Source organism: Chlorocebus sabaeus, chromosome 19, assembly GCF_047675955.1.
Source record: "Chlorocebus sabaeus isolate Y175 chromosome 19, mChlSab1.0.hap1, whole genome shotgun sequence".
In the NCBI taxonomy this organism is placed as follows: Eukaryota; Metazoa; Chordata; class Mammalia; order Primates; family Cercopithecidae; genus Chlorocebus; species Chlorocebus sabaeus.
The window spans coordinates 32207301-32223797 of NC_132922.1; the positions used below are offsets into that span (position 1 = coordinate 32207301).

The 16497-nt window shown below is 43.6% G+C and overlaps 1 protein-coding gene across 39 annotated transcripts in view; it reads right to left on the bottom strand.

Moving 5' to 3' along the window:
* Positions 1-16497, bottom strand: part of FAM246C (family with sequence similarity 246 member C) — a 61208-nt gene that overhangs the window by 33533 nt on the left and 11178 nt on the right. For 16 of the 39 annotated variants that reach the window (XR_012089555.1, XR_012089554.1, XR_012089550.1 and 13 more), the window contains 4 exons: positions 11322-12285; positions 9739-9871; positions 7913-8024; positions 4222-4334 (listed from right to left, as the gene is read on the bottom strand). The gene's annotated coding sequence lies outside the window, so the exon portion shown is untranslated. Of the gene's footprint in view, positions 1-4221; positions 4335-7912; positions 8025-8184; positions 8633-9738; positions 9872-11321; positions 12286-16497 lie in introns of those variants that run through there. The other 23 variants (XR_012089569.1, XR_012089580.1, XR_012089572.1 and 20 more) reach the window with 12 other exon arrangements.

A 16497-nucleotide genomic window follows, 5' to 3' on the forward strand; every position in this document is an offset into this window, starting at 1 on the left:
ACACAATAAGTAACAGGGAAAGAAATCCCCTTTCAATAGTCTTGGGATAAGTGGTGAGCCATATGCGGAAGAGTAAGTAACACTAGGCCTCTACTTCTCACCATGTACCAAAGTTCACTCAGATGAATAAAAGATGTAAATAGAAGACCTCAAAGTACAAAAATCCTACAAGAGACCCTATATCAGCTTTGATAAAGCATTTATATGCCTAAGACCCCACATGACACTGCAACAACAGCAATAATCGACATGTGGGACCTAATACACTAAAGAACCACCACACAACACAAGAAATCACCCACAGAGTAGACGGACGACATACAGGATGCGAGAAAATGTTCCCAAACTATGCACCTGACCAAGGTCTAATATCCAGAAACAACTTTAAAGACCTTACACAAATCAATTAGCAAAACCCCCCCAAATAATTAATAAACAGGCAATGGATATAAACACACACTTGTTGAAAGATGATGTACAAGCAAGCAACAAGTGTGAAAAAAGGCTCAACCTAATTGTCAGAGAAACAGAAATCAAATGCACAATAAGATATCATCTCACGCTGGTCAGAATGGTGATTACACAGTTAAAAAAAAAAAAAAAGGACACTGGAGAGGCAGCAGAGAAAGAGGACACTGGTCCACTTTTAGTGAAAATGCAAAGTAGTTCAGACACCATGGAAAGCACTTCAGAGATTGCTCAAAGAACTTAAACCGGAACTACCATCTGACACAGCAATCACACCACTGGGGTATACACAAAGGAAAATAAATCCTTCTGTCCAAAACACACATGCACACAAACGGTCTTGGCGGCACTCTTTACAATGGCAAACACGTGAAATCAACCCAGGTACCCATCAACAGTGGATCAGAAAAGGAAAATGTGGTACATACATACCACAAAACACAAGGCAGCCGTAAAAAAAAAACACAAGGAAATCATGTCCTTGGCAGCAACATAAAAGGAGCTGGAGGCCATTATCTAAAGAGAAATAAGGAAAACACAGAACACCAGATGCCACATGTTCTCCCTTCTAAGGTGGAGCTAACACTGAATACACCCGACCGTAAAAGTGAAAACAACAGACACTGCTGACTATCAGATGAAAAAGGAAGAACGGACTACCTATGGGCTAAAGACCTACCTCGTGGGTCTACCCACTTCCTGCATGGTAAGGTCTCTGGGACCGCAAGTCTCAGTATCAGGCAACATACCAAAGGCAGCAAGTAATCTGCCTTGTACCTTTTAATCTATAATAAATGTAGAAATTATGTTAAAAAATACAAACTTAGAAGCTAAAAAAATGAATGAAAAACACAAACTTATAATTATCCAAACAACATTTTATTGGCATAAACTAAGGAAGTCGTGAAAATGAGTAAACCAAATACTCAACCCCAATTTACATATAGTGAACACATTTTTTCCAAAAGGACACCAAAAAGACAAAATGGGCAAAACAGAGCCTGTTCAATAGATGATTTTGAGCAAACTGAATATTCACATACAAAACGCTGAAACAGGACCCTTATGTCATGCAACACAAAAATCAATGCAAAATACATTAAAGACCTAAAACTCAATTCTGAAACCACAAAACTCTACAAGAAAACAAAGGGTGTGCACGTATTCTAGAAAACAAATCCATGCAAGTAGGCTGCTACAGGTATTTAAAAAACACTAAAAGCAAACACTCTAAGAAAACACCCATAGACAATGTAATGGCTTCGCATTTTCACTTTTCAGTTGAGGACTCAGCTCCCCAGAACAGTGGGACAGATTAGAAGACCCAGATGTAGGCCGGGTGCAGTGGCCAAGCCCGTAATCCCAGCACTTTGGGAGGCCGAAACGGGCGGATCACGAGGTCAGGAGATCGAGACCATCCTGGCTGACACGGTGAAACTCCGTCTCTACTGAAAAATACAAAAAACTAGCCGGGTGAGGTGGTGGGCGCCTGTAGTCCCAGCTACTTGGGAGGCTGAGGCAGGAGAATGGCGTGGACCCGGGAGGTGGAGTTTGCAGTGAGCCGAGATCGTGCCACTGGAGTCCAGCCTGGGCCACAGGGTGAGACTCCGTCTCAAAAAAAAAGAAAAAAAAAGGAAGACCCAGATGTAAACCTGCACACCTGAAACCATCTGATATTTGAAAAAAAATCAATAAAAATAAGCAATGGAGAAAGGACTGCCTATCAGTAAGTGGTGCTGGGATAAGTGGCTAGCTAGATGCAGAAGAAATAACACTGGGCCCCTGTGTCTCACCATGTACAGAAAGCAACTCAAAACGAATCGAAGATTGAAATGCCAAACCCCAGGCCAGGATCGGTGGCTCATGCCTGCAATCCAAGCACTCTTGGAGTCCGAGGTGGGCAGATGACTTGAGGTCGGGGAGTTTGAGACCACCCTGGTTGACATAGTGAAATCCTGTCTCTAATAAAAAAACAAAACTTAGCTGTGCATGGTGGCACATGCCTGTACTCCCAGCAACTCGGGACACTGAGGCAGGAGAATCACTTGAACCCAGAAGGTGGAGGGTCGAGTGAGCCGAAATCGCTCCATTGCATTCCAGCCTGTACAACAGAGCGAGACTCAGTCTCTAAATAAATACATAAATACATAAAAATCCAAGACCTGAAACTATAAAAAAATCCTGCATGAGAATCTAGCAAATACTCTTCTCGACAGAGGCTTTGGTAAAGCATTTATATGTCAAGTCCCCAAAAGCAATGGCAACAACAGCACTTACTGGTAAGTGGGACCCAATACACAAAAGAGCTGCTGCACAGAACAAGAAAAAACCAACAGAGTCAACACACAGCCTATAGAATTAGGGAAAATATTCAACTATGCATCTGAAAAACGTCTAATATCCAGGATTTATCATAAAGACGTTAAACAAATAATATCAGAAAAAAAAAAACCCAACTTATAAATGGGCAAGGGATATGAACACACACTTAAAAAGAAGTGTACCAGTAACCAATGAGAATAAAAACAAGTTCGATCTCACTGATCATCAGAGAAATGCAAATCAGAAACATACTGAGATACCGTCTCACACTGGTCAGAATGGCAATTATGACACACAGTCCACAACAACACAGACTGGTGGGGAGATGAGCAAAGAAATGCAGGTCCACTGTTGGGGGAAATGCAAACTAGTTCAGACCCCATGGAGAGCAGTGTGGACATTTCTCAAAGAACTTAAAAGAGAATTACCACCCAGCGCTGAAACCCCACTCCTAAGGATCTACCCAAAGGAAAATCCTTCCATCCAAAACACGCATGCACTTGTATGTTCACGGCAGTACTACTCACAATGGTAAAGACATGGAATCAGCCTCGGTGCCCATCAGCAGTGGATCAGAGAAAGGAAATGTGGTACATACACACCACGGAACACTACACAGCCATAAAAAACAAATCCATGCCCTTACCAGAAACGTGGACAGAGCTACAGGCCATTATGCCAAAAGGCAAGAACGGAAAACCACAATTTTCAAAACAGCTACAAAGTTCAGTTGTGAATATTCTCTCCACAGAGAAATCATAAGTCTGGAGCTCACAGAGATACCAGACACTGCGACTTCATTATGATGCTATGTTTACGCAGATCAAATTGTTCCTTGCACCTGCTGGTTACATACACATACTCTACAGCAATGAAATTGTTGTCCCATTTTGGTAACATTCAATCTCACCAGAGTGAGATGATATCTCAGTGTGGTTTTGATTGACTTCTCATGAGGATCAGTAATGTTGATTCGGAATCTTTAACCTGTGCATCCATCTCAGGTCTTCAGGTCCCTTGCCCACTCTTACACATCAAACTGAAACAAGCTCACAATAACCTGGCAAACATCACTAACCACAAGCAAAATGTAAATCAAAACCACACTTAGACACCATCTCATTCTAATTGGAATGAGTGTTACAAAAAAAGAAAAAAAAACATTGAAAGAAAGGGAAATGCTGGTCTGTTTCCAGAGACAGAGAGAGACACTCTTCTCCACGGTTCGTGAGAAGGTAAACTAGCACACACACTACAGAAACCACTTGGATGTTCTTCCAAACCTTAAAAGACTCCAATTACCATTTCAACCCGCAATCCTACTACTAGGAATACACTCAAAGTCATTGAAATCAGGACACCAAAGATAGATCTACCCACCCATGTGGATTCCAGCACTGTTCCCAAGAGCCAGTGTAAGCATCAACCTACCTGCTTATCCATAGACGAAGGGAGAAAGAAACTGTTCCACATGTTCACACCGGGATACTCTTCAGACAGAAAACCACAATGAAATCATATCGTGGGGAACCACACGGTTGCACCTGGAGGACATGATGGTAAATTAAATGAGCAAAGGGGGAGAGAAACAAACCTTGAGTCATCTCACACATGCAGAATCTGAGAAACTCTATCTCAAACACCTGACGAGCACAATATCGGTTTCCTGAGATTGGGGGAAAAGAGGGGTAATGGGCATGGATTGTAAAAGGGTACAAAGTTACACATAAATGAGAGGAAGAAAATTCTGTTGTTCTATTCCACTGCAGGGTGACCAGGGTTAACAGTATCAGCATATCACTTTCAAAGCAGCTTGACAGAATACTAAAGGTTCTCAGCATAAAGGAATAAACAATCGGAAAAGGTAACAGAAACACTAAGTACTCTGATTTCATCATTCCGCAATGTATGCATGGACCATAACGCCCCACTCTACCCTCTCGTTCTATTGTTTCTTTACTATGAAACACATTTGCTGAAAGAAATAGAAATACGTACTGCTGATTCAGGTGGGACCATGAAGCGCCCTGAGTTTCATCCTCTGCAATCCTGAGACATCTAGACTACATCGGACACATCACATTTCCTGATTTCAAATTTCATAGTAAAGCTAGGGACCCGCTTCCACACAGAGCAGTGGAACACAAGAGAGGACCAAGAAGTAAAACCGCACACTGAAAACTATCTGATCTAACACAAGATCCACAAAAGTAAGCAAAGGGAAAAGGACACCCTATTCAATCAATGGTGTTCAAATAAGCAGCTAGTCATGCGCAGAAGAATAACACTGGGCCCCTACCTCTCACCAGACACAAAGAGGAACTCAAAATGAATAAAACATAAAAACGTAAAAACTCAAACTATTAAAATCTTACTAAAAACCTGTGAAATATCCTTCTCCACATAGGCTTTGGCAAAGCATTTAGATGGCTAAGTCCTGAAGAGCAACAGCAACAAAAACAAACACTGACAAGTCAGACCGAATACCTGAATACCTGAAAGAGCTGCTGCACAGCAAGAGAGACTACAACAGAGTAAACAGACAGCAACAGAGAATGGGAGAACATGTTCCCAAACTGTGCATCTGACCAATGTCTAATATGCAGAATCTACAAGGACCTTCAACAAGTCAACCAGGAGAATAAACAGAAAAAGAATATCCCATTAATAAACAGGCCAGGGATGTGAACACACACTTCTCAAAAGTTGATGTACAAGCAACTAACAAATAGGAAAACATGCTCAAACTCACTCATTACCAGAGAGCTGCCAATCAAAAGCATGATGAGATGCCATCCCTCGCAGGTCACAAGGATGATGCCCACACAGACAAGGAATACATGCTGGTGAGGCAGCCGAGAAAATGAAATGCTGGTGCGTTTTGGTGGGGATGAAAACTAGTACAGACACCGGTGAAAGCAGACCGGGGATTTCTCAAAGAGCTGAAACCAGAACTACCATCTCATCCAGTAAGCCCACACCTGGGCATCTACCCAAAGGAAAATCAATCCTTCTATCCAAAAGACACAGGCACTCATACGTTCATGGCAGTATTATTCACATTTTCAAAGACATGGAATCAACCTAGCCATCAACAGTGGATGAGAGGCTGGCACCGAGGCTCACACCTATAATTCTAGAACTTTGGGAAGCCGAGGCAGGTGGATCACTTCAGTCCAGAATTCGAGACCAGTCTGAGCAAAATGGTGAAATCCCATGTCTATAATACAAAAATTAGCTGGATGTGGTGGCGGGCACCTGTAGTCCTATCTAAGCCGGTGGCTGAGGTGGGAGGATCACCTGAGAACAGAAGGTAGAAACTGCAGACCACTGGAACTAAGGCCCAAATAGTAAACCAAACGCCACATGTTCTCACTTATAAGCGGGAGCTAAACTGTGAATAGACTCAAACATAAAGAGAACAACAGACACCGGGAATGACCACCAGACCAATCAAAAACAGGTGAGAGGGAGCGTGTGCTGAAGACCCACCCTGAGGGCCCTCTGCTCACTGCCTGGGTTATGGGGTTGTCGGGACCCCAAGTCTCAGCGTCATTCAATCAACAGATGTAACTAACTTGTATATGTACCCTTTAAACTATAATAATAAGAGTAGAAAGCACTAAAAGAAAAACCCAAGCTTAGAACCAAAGAAAATAATAAATGAAAAAACAATCTGTAGATATCTAAATAATCCATGACTCTCACAAACACAGAACGAGGACCTAAGTGACAGAATGAGGCAGCCAAATACTCTACCCAACATGATATGTAGGGAACACAGTTTTCAAAACCCCAAAAAGATACAATGGGAAAGTGAGAGTCTGGTTCAATTATTGATTTTGAGAAAACTGAATATCCACAGGAAAAACACTGAAATAGGACCCTTACAATGCACGATACACAAAATCAACACAAAATGAAGTAAAGACCTAAACTCAATCTTGAAACTGTAAAGGTCCTATAATAAAACATAGAGTGGATGTATATTTTAGGAAACCTTGTATCTATGCAAACAGGCTGCAAAAGGTAAAAAAGCATAACACTAAAAAAAACGTAGGAAAACTACACCCATAGACAATGCAAGGCTTGGCTCCGTGTGTGTGAGTGTGTGGGTGCGCACGCGTGCAGGCACACGCATGTTTGTGTGTTTCGTGGAAGTGGGGTGTCGAACACAAAAGTCACTGCTAACGTACACAACTATAACCATGTGAGACTAGGTACACTTTATAAATTCTACAGGGAAAAGAAAACAATGAAACAAAAAAAGGAATCCTAAAGACTGAGAGAAAAGATAAAAAATCCTAACCCTGAAAGAGGTTATTATCTAACACAGACAATAAACTAATACGACGAAGTGAAAAACAACAAGAACAAAAACAACAAATATCCAAGGTAAAAGGATCTAAATAGACCTGAGTGAAAAGAAAGCAGGAAATTGACCCACAGGTAACAGTTCCTCAATATCACTAATCCTCACAAAAACGTGAATCAAAACCATACTCAGTTACCATCTAATTCCACCTAGAATGAGTATTACAAAAGTCAAAAATCAAAATTGTTGAAGGCAACGGTCAGTGTAGACTTGCAGGAAAAAAAAATCTTCTACACTCTTTGTGGAATGAAAGTTACTATACACACTACAAAAACTTTTGGAAGTTCCTTAAAAAAGTAAAAGGTAGGCTGGGCGCGGTGGCTCACACCTGTAATCTCAGCACTTTTGGAGGCCGAGGCAGTTGGATCACCTGAGGTCAGGAGTTCAAGACCAGCCTCACCAATATGGTGAAATCCCGTCTCTATTGAAAATATAAAAATTAGCTAGGCGTGGTTGCAGGTGCCTGTATGCCCAGTCACTCTGGAGGCTTAAGCGGGAGAATGGCTTGAATGCAGGAAGTGGAGCTTGCATTGAGCCGAAATCGCGCCACTGCACTCCAGCCTGGGCGACAAGAGCAGGACTCCATCTTTAAAAAATAAAAAACTAAAGGTAAAAGTACAACTGCCACTCCAGCTAACAATCCCACCACTGGGTACACGTTTAGAGAAAATGAAATCCCTGTGTTATCTGCCTTTTCATGTGTCCTGAAGCCCTAGTCACAAGAGCCAAGATGTGGAATCAACTTACCTGTCTATCCACAGATGAAGGGATAAAGGAACCACAGTACATGTACACAAGGAAACACACATCAGCTGAAACACTTCAGGAAATCATGTCATCTGCAACCACTTGGAGAAACCTGGAAGACAATTAGGTGAAATGAAACGAGTCTGCTAGGGAGAGACCCATGCTGCATGACATCAGACATACGAGGAAATATGTCTGATGTCATACAGGAAACTATTTTCCTGTATGAGGATGAGGCTAGGCAAGGTGGTTCATGTGTGTAATCCCAGCACCTTGGGAGGCTGAGGTGGCCAGATCATCTGAGGCCAGAAGTTGGAGACCAGCCTGGTGAATGTAGCAAAACCCCGCCTGTACTAAAAAATACAAAAATTAGCTGGGCATGATGGCACACACTTGTAATTCTAGCTACTTGGGTGGCAGAGGCACAAAAATCACTTGAACCTGGGAGACAAAGGTTGCAGGAAGCCAAGATCACGCCGCTGCACTCCAGCCTGGGCAACAGAGCGGAACTGTCTCAAAACAAACAGAAACAAAAACAAAAAAGTCCCAGTTAAGAAAAATGTCCCAGTATAGTCTCTGCTTATGAGCCTTATTATAGACAAAACATTGAAGAAGCATAGGCCAGGCTCAGTGGCTCACGCGTGTAATCCCAGCACTTTGGGAGGCCCAGGTGGGTGGATCTCCAGGTCAGGAGATTGAGACCATCCTGGCCAACGTGAAGACACCCAGTCTCTACTAAAATACAAAAAAAAAAAAAAAAAAAAAAAAATTAGCCAGGTGTGGTGGCACGCACCTTACTCCCAGCTAGCCCCAGCTACTCAGGAGGCTGAGGCAGGGGAATCGCTTGAACCTGGGAGGTGGAGGTTGCACTTTAGCCTGGTGACAGAGCAAGACTCCATCCAAAAAGAAAAAACAAAAGTGTAAATACACAATGTTAATATTAACATGGGGCCACAAACAGCCCTGAACATCTAAGGAATCCTGAGAAATACAAACTAACTTGGAAGAATCACAATTCCTGATATCAAATTGAGTTTCAAAGGTGTAGGTAGCCAATATTCCAATACACATGGTCGTGTGATTTGCCACTGTGCTCCAGCTTGGGTGGGGGTGACTTGTCTCAAAAAAGAAAAAGATTGGCTGGGCGCAGTCACTCACGCCTGTAATCCCAGCACTTTGGGAGGCCGAGGCGGGCAGATCACGAGGTCAGGAGACCGAGACTATCCTGGCTAACACAGTGAAACCCCGTTTCTACTAAAATACAAAAAATCAGCCAGGCGTGGTGGCGGGTGCCTGTAGTCCCAGCTACTCTGGAGGCTGAGGCAGGAGAATGGCATGAACCTGGGAGGCGGAGCTTCCAGTGAGCCGAGATCATGCCACTGCACTCCAGCCTGGGCAACAGAGTGAGGCTCTGTCTCACAAAAAAAAAAGAAAAAGAAAAAGAAAAAGAAAAAGAAAAAGATAGGGAGAAAATAGTAGGGAATCACTGAAGTGATAATTGATTGTTATCAAACACGAACACAGAAAAAAAAAATACCAAACAGCATGAAAAATGCATATCCAAACTAAAATTGGGCAAAAAATCTCAATAGACATTGCTGTATAAATGACACAAAATGCACAAACATGTAAGAAAAAAGGTCCTCACATTATTATTCATCAGAAAAGAATGTACTCCAAAACCACATTCAGATACCATCCCACACATATCTACTGGAATACACATTACTGAAAATATCTTAAAAATTAAAAAGAATGCTGGTGTGGATTTGGATAAAAGGGAAATCTTATACACTACTGCTGTAAAGATAATTTAGGATACACACCACGGAAAAAAGTTGTAGGCCGCGTGCGGCGGCTGACGCCTGTAATCTCAGCACTTTGGGAGGCCGAGGCAGGCGGATCACCAGGTCAGGAATTCGAGACCATCCTGGTTAACAAGGTGAAACCCCGTCTCTGCTAAAAATACAAAAAATTAGCCGAACGTGGTGGCATGTGCCTGTAGTCCTAGCTACTCAGGAGGCAGCGGCAGGAAAATCGCTTAAATCCGGGAGGTGGACGTTGCAGTGAGCCAAGATCACACCACTACACTCTAGCCTGGGTGACAGAGTGAGACCCCGTCTCCAAAAAAAAAAAAAAAAAAAAAAAAGTGGTAGATTCCTCAAAAAACTGAAAACGCAACTACCATATGATCTAGCAATCCCACTACTGGGTATACCTCCAAAGCAAATGAAAACCGTATCAGAGATCACAAAGCCTCAATGGGGACAGGAGATTTTCTTCATTAAATGGTTTTGAGAAAACTGATGTTTATATGAAAAAGAACGAAATAGGACCCTTCTGGTATAGAATACACAAAAATCAACTCGAAATGGATTGAAGACCTAAACACAAGACCTGAAATTATAAATCATCATCAGACGTCTGTAAGAAAAACGGGGGTGGGGTATGGCGGAGCCCTTAGTTTTGGGGCAACTTGCATCTAGGCTCACAGGTTGGAAACGGGAAAAGAAAAAAACGGGGGGAGAAAAAAAAAAAGCAGAGGGTAAAACCTCGTCGAGAATGGAATGGCTTGTGAATATATTTATTTTTTAAATTGGGAAAGCAAATCACAGGTAACAAAAGCAAAAACAACCATGTGGGGCTACATCCAACTGGAAAGCTTCTGTACACAAAGAAAACAGTGAACCAAATGAAAACCAATCCTACAAATGGGGAGAAAGTTTGGGGGAAGCATGTATCTCCTAAGGGGATGTTATAAAAAATACGCAATACCTTCACAGTGCTCAACAGCAATAACAACAACAAGATCATCAACCCCAAAGTTGGCAGGGCCCAGCACAGACATTTCTGCACAGGGGACATAACACTGAGCAGCATGGACAGAACCAGGTCCTCAGCATCGCCATCACCAGGGACAACTCCCCGTCAGGCTCGCACCTGGGTATTCCTCCCTCCCGGTCAGGTGGTCGTGCCCAGAGGGACAGAAGGGGACACAGGCTTCCCTGAATGCCAGGGGTGGGGGAGATGAAAGAGTCCCAGACACGATGGCGGGAAGGCAAATTTAAAAATTCATCAAATCCTGGAGGCAGCTGGCATCTTTCTCCCTCCGTCTGAAGCCTGGCCAGGAGGCAGCCAAACACCAGGCCTGGCCCCAACTCCCACCTGGGCCGGGCTTCCCCTTCCTCCTGGGGCTTTCCTCTCTCCCCATCTATATGGGACAGGTTCCCTCAGAAAAAGTCCTCAAACCCCAAAAATACCACAGTCTGCTACACTTGCCACCCTCAAAAGCCCTCAGGGAACAAAACTCATGGTAAGACAAATACCAAAATACTAGAAGAGAAAGAGGAAAACTATTGAGAAGAAAAGAATACAGGGAACGTTCCAGAAAACAAGCTTCTGTACTCACCGTGTAGAAAAAAAATGCCCGGGAGAAGCTGAATTGCACGCAGCCCCCACCTAGGCAGTCAGGGCCATAGACAGGAGCTGCTTGCTCCCCAGGACGAGTCTCCAAGTCGTTCCCAAATCGCAGCGGTGCGTTCTCAAGCGGAACCTGAAGGAGCCAGAGACGCTCTCTCCTTCTACTCAATATGGACGCCAGGCCACGCACACCACGCAGCGTCCTAGTTGAGAAAGCTCATGCGCACCACGTGGGGGCAGAAAAGGCTGCTTCAGCGCCCCCTGCCAGTCACAGTGCACAATTCAGGGTGATCAGCCTCATGGTCGGCATCACCCCAGGCCAGTCTAGGTAGGGTAGAAGGGTGGGTTGTGGGACACCAGGGAGCAGGAACTCCCCAACCTTTGCATGTGGACCTCCCCCTGTGAAGCTCCTTTTCTTTTTTTTTTGGACAGGGTCTCACTCTGTCGCGCAGGATGAAGTACAGTGGTGCAATCACCGTTGACTGCAGCCTCAACCTCCCGGACCCAAGTGATTCTTCCATCTCAGCTTTCCAAGTACCTGCGAATCTGGGTGCTCCATGTTGGGTGCATATGTATTCGGAATAAGTAAGTCTTCTTGTTGGAATGTACCCTTTGTAACTGTGTAACGGCCTTCATCATCCTACTTAATTTTGATTGTTTTAAAGTCTGTTCTATTTTATTTTAGAATAACAACTCCTAGCCAGGCACGGCGGCTCACGCCTGTAATCTCAGCACTTTGGGAAGCCAAGGCAGGTGGATCACCTGAGGTGAGGAGTTCAAGAGCAGCCTGGCCAACATGGTGAAGCCCCGTCGCTACTAAAAATACAAAAATTAGCTGGGCATGGTGGGACACACCTGTCATCTCAGCTACTCAGGAGGCTGTGCCAGGAGAACCGCTTGAACCCGGGAGGTGGACGTCACAGTGAGCCAAGATCACGCCACTGTGCTGCAGCCTGGGGGACAAAGCAAGACTCCGTTTCAGAAAGGAAGGAAAAAAAAAAAAAAAAAAAAAGAATAGCAACTCCCGGGCCAGGTGTGGTGGCTTATGCCTATAATCCCAACACTCTGGGTGGCCAAGACAGGTGGATCACTTGAGCTCAGGAGTTTGAGACCAGCATGGGCAACGTGGTAAAAGTGCATCGCTACCAAAGAGTAGGAAACGTAGCCTGATGTGGAGGTGTGCACCTGTAGTCCCAGCTACTGGAGAGGCTGAGGTGGGAGGATCACTTGAACCTAGAAGGTTGAGGCTGCAGTGAGCCATAATTACAACACTGTACTCCAACCTGGGCAACAGAGTGAGACACTGTCTCAATAAAAGAAAAAAAAATGAAGAAAAAAGGAATAGTGAGTCCTACTTTTTTTTTTTTTTTTTTTTTGGATTGCATGGCAGATATTTCTCCATCCCTTTACTTGGAGCCTGTGGATGTTGTCACGTGTGAGACAACTCTTGAATATGGTTGAGTCCTGTCTTTATATCCAGCATATCTCTGATCAAAGATGTAAATACAAGACCTCAAACCTTAAGAGCTCTATGAAGAAGAAAATCTAGGAAATACTGTTCAGAACATCAGCCCGGAGGAAGAATTTACGACTATGTCCTCAAAAGCAACTGCAACCAAACCAAAAATTGACAATTGTGACCTAATTAAACTAAAGAGCTTCCACACAGGAAAAGAAACTCAACAGAGTAAACAGCCAACCTACAGAATGGGAAAAAATATTCACAAACTGCATCTGACAAAGGTCTAATATCCAGAATCTATAAGATACTTTAAAGAAATCTGGAAGCAAAAAGCAAACAACCCTGTGAAAAACTGGGCAAAGGATGTGAACGGACATTTCTCAAAAGAACATATACAGTCACCCAGCAAACATAGGAAAAAATGTTTAACATCACTAATAATCAGAGTAATGAACATTGAAACCACCATGAGATACCATCTCACACCAGTCAGAATGGCTATCACCAAAAGAAAAAAATAACAGATGCTGGCAAGGCTATAGAGACAGGGGAACACTTACACCCTGTTGGTGTGATTGTAAATTTGTTCAGTCATAGTGGAAAGCAGTTTGAAGATTTTTCAAAGAACTTAGAAAAGAACCACCATTAAACCCAGCAATCCCATGACTGGGTATATCTGCAAAGGAAGATACATCATTCCAGAAAAAAAAAGAGACACTTGCACCTGTATGTTCATCACGTGAAGGGACAAGTACTGAAAACCCACCTATTGCGTTGTACCTGGGTGCTGGGGAATCATTCATACCCCAAACCTTAGCATCGTACAATATCCCCACGTAACAAACATGCACATGTACCCCATGAATCTAAAGTGAAAGTTTTTGAAAATCTCATGGGATTCATTGGAGGAATTATCAAGTTGAGTCCATCCATGCCCCATTCAAAATCCATACCACATTCAAAGGAGAATGAAAGGAGGATACTGAAGGTTCTCACCACAAAGGAATAAACAATGGGAAAAGGCAACAGAAACACTAAATACCCTGATTTCATCATTCCACAACGTACGCATGGACCATAACGCCCCACTCTACCCTCTCATTGTATTGTTCTTTTACCGTCTCATTGTATTGTTCCTTTACCCTCTCATTGTATTGTTCCTTTACACTCTACCCTCTCATTGTATTGTTCCTAACACATTTGTTGAAAGAACTATAAATACATGATGCTAACATTCACATGGGACCATAAAGGCCCCTGAGTTTCATCCTCAGCAATCCTGAAACATCCAGACTACGTCAGATATATCACACTCCCCAATTTCAAATTTCATGGAAATGCTAGGGACCGACTTCCACACAGAGCAGTGGAATGCAAAAGAGGACCAAGAAGTAAACCCACACACTGAAAACTATCTGATCTAACACAGAATCCACAAAAGTAAGCAAAGGGAAAAGGACACCATATTCGACCAATGGTGCTGAAGTAAGCGGCTAGCCATGTGCAGAAGAATAACACCAGGCTTCCACCTCTCACCAGACACAAAGAGGAACTCAAGATGAATGAAAGATTTCAACATAAAAGCTCAAGCTGTTAAAATCTTACAAGAATATTTGTAAAATATCCTTCTCCACATAGGCTTTGGCAAAGCATTTAGATGGCTAAATCCTGAAGAGCAACGGCAATAAAAACAAAAATTGACAAGGCAGACCTAATATCTCAAAGAGGTGCTGCATAGCAAGAGAGACTACCAACAGAGTTAACAGACAGCGTACAGAATGGGAGAACACGTTCCCAAACTGTGCATCTGACCAATGTCCAACATGCAGAATCTACAAGGCCTTTCAACAAGTCAACCACGGGAATAAACAGAAAAAGAATATTCCATTAATAAAAGGGCAAGGGATGTGAACACACACTTCTCAAAAGTCGATGTGCAAGCAACCAACAAATAGGAAAACATGCTCAAACTCACTCATCAGAGAGCTGCCAATCAAAAGCATGACGAGATGGCATCCAATGCAGGTCACAAGGGTGAGGACCACACAGGCAAAGAACACACACTGGAGAGGCAGCTGAGGAAAGGAAACGCTGCTACGCTTTCAGGGGGATGAAAACTAGTACAGACACTGTTGAAAGCAGACCAGGGATTTCTCAAAGAGCTGAAAACAGAACTACCATCTCACCCAGTAAGCCCACTCCTGTGCATCTACTCAAAGGAAAATCAATCCTTCTATCCGAAAGACACAGGCACTCGTATGTTCATGGCAGTGTTATTCACAATGTCAAAGACACGGAATCAACCTAGCCATCAACAGTGGATGAGAGGCCAGCACAGTGGCTCACAAATGCAATTCTAGAACTTTGGGAAGCCGAGGCAGGTGGATCGCTTCAGTTCAGAATTCAAGACCAGCCTGGGCAAAATGGTGAAATCCCATCTCTACAACTGTACAAAAATTAGCTGGATGTGGGGGCGGGCACCTGTAGTCCTATCTAACCCAGAGGCTGAGGTGGGACGATCACCTGAGAACAGAAGATGGAAACTGCAGGTGACTGTCATAAGTGAACTGAGGCCCAAATAGAAAACCAAATGTCACGGGTTCTCATTTATAAGCAGAAGCTAAATTTTGAATGCACTGAAACATAAAAAAGAGAACAACAGACACCTGGAATGACCACTAGACCCAAAAAAAAAAAAAAAAAAAAAGGAGAGGGAGCGTGTGCTGAGGACCCACCCTGTTGGCCCTCTGCTTGCTGCCTGGGTTACGGGGTTGTTGGGACCCCAAGACTTAGCGTCATACCATCAACAGATGGAACTAACTTGACTATGTACATTTTAAAATATAATAATGAGAGTAGAAAGCATGAAAAGAAAAATCCAAGGTAATGCTGGGCACTGTGGCTCATGCCTGTAATCCCAGAACTTTGGAAGGCCAAGGCGGGCAGATCACAAGGTCAGGAGTTCAAGAGCACCCTGGCCAATATGGTGAAACCCCGTCTCTACTAAAAATACAAAAACTAGCCAGGCATGGTGGCGGGCGCCTGTAGTCTGAGCTACTTGGGAGATTGAGGCAGGAGAACTGCTTGAACCCAGGAGGTGGAGGTCACAGTGAGCTGAGATCGCGCCACTGCACTCCGGCCTTGGCAACAGAGCAAGACTCCGTTAAAAAAAGGAAAAACAAAAACAAAACAAACAAACAAAAAAAAAATGAAAAGAAAAGAAAGAAAAAATCCAAGGTTAGAAGCAAAGGAAATAATAACTGAAAAAACAACCTGTAGTTATCCAAACAATCCATGACTGTCACAAACAAGAAACGATGACCTAAGGGACAGAATGAGGTAGCCAAATACCCAACATAACATGATATGTAGGGAACACACTTTTCTTTTCTTTTTTTTTTTGAGATGGAGTCTCGCTCTGTTGCCCAGGCTGGAGTGCAGTGGCGCGATCTCGGCTCACTGCAAGCTCCGCCTCCCAGGTTCATTCCAGTCTCCTGCCTCAGTCTCCCGAGTAGCTGGGACTACAGGCGCCCGCCACCCTGCCCGGCTAATTTTTTGTATTTTTACTACAGACAGGGTTTCACCGTGTTAGTCAGGATGGTCTCGATCTCCTGACGTCGTGATCTGCCTGCCTCAGCCTCCCAAAGTGCTGGGATTACAGGCGTGAGCCACTGTGCCTGGCCTTACTGAGCACATTTGTTAA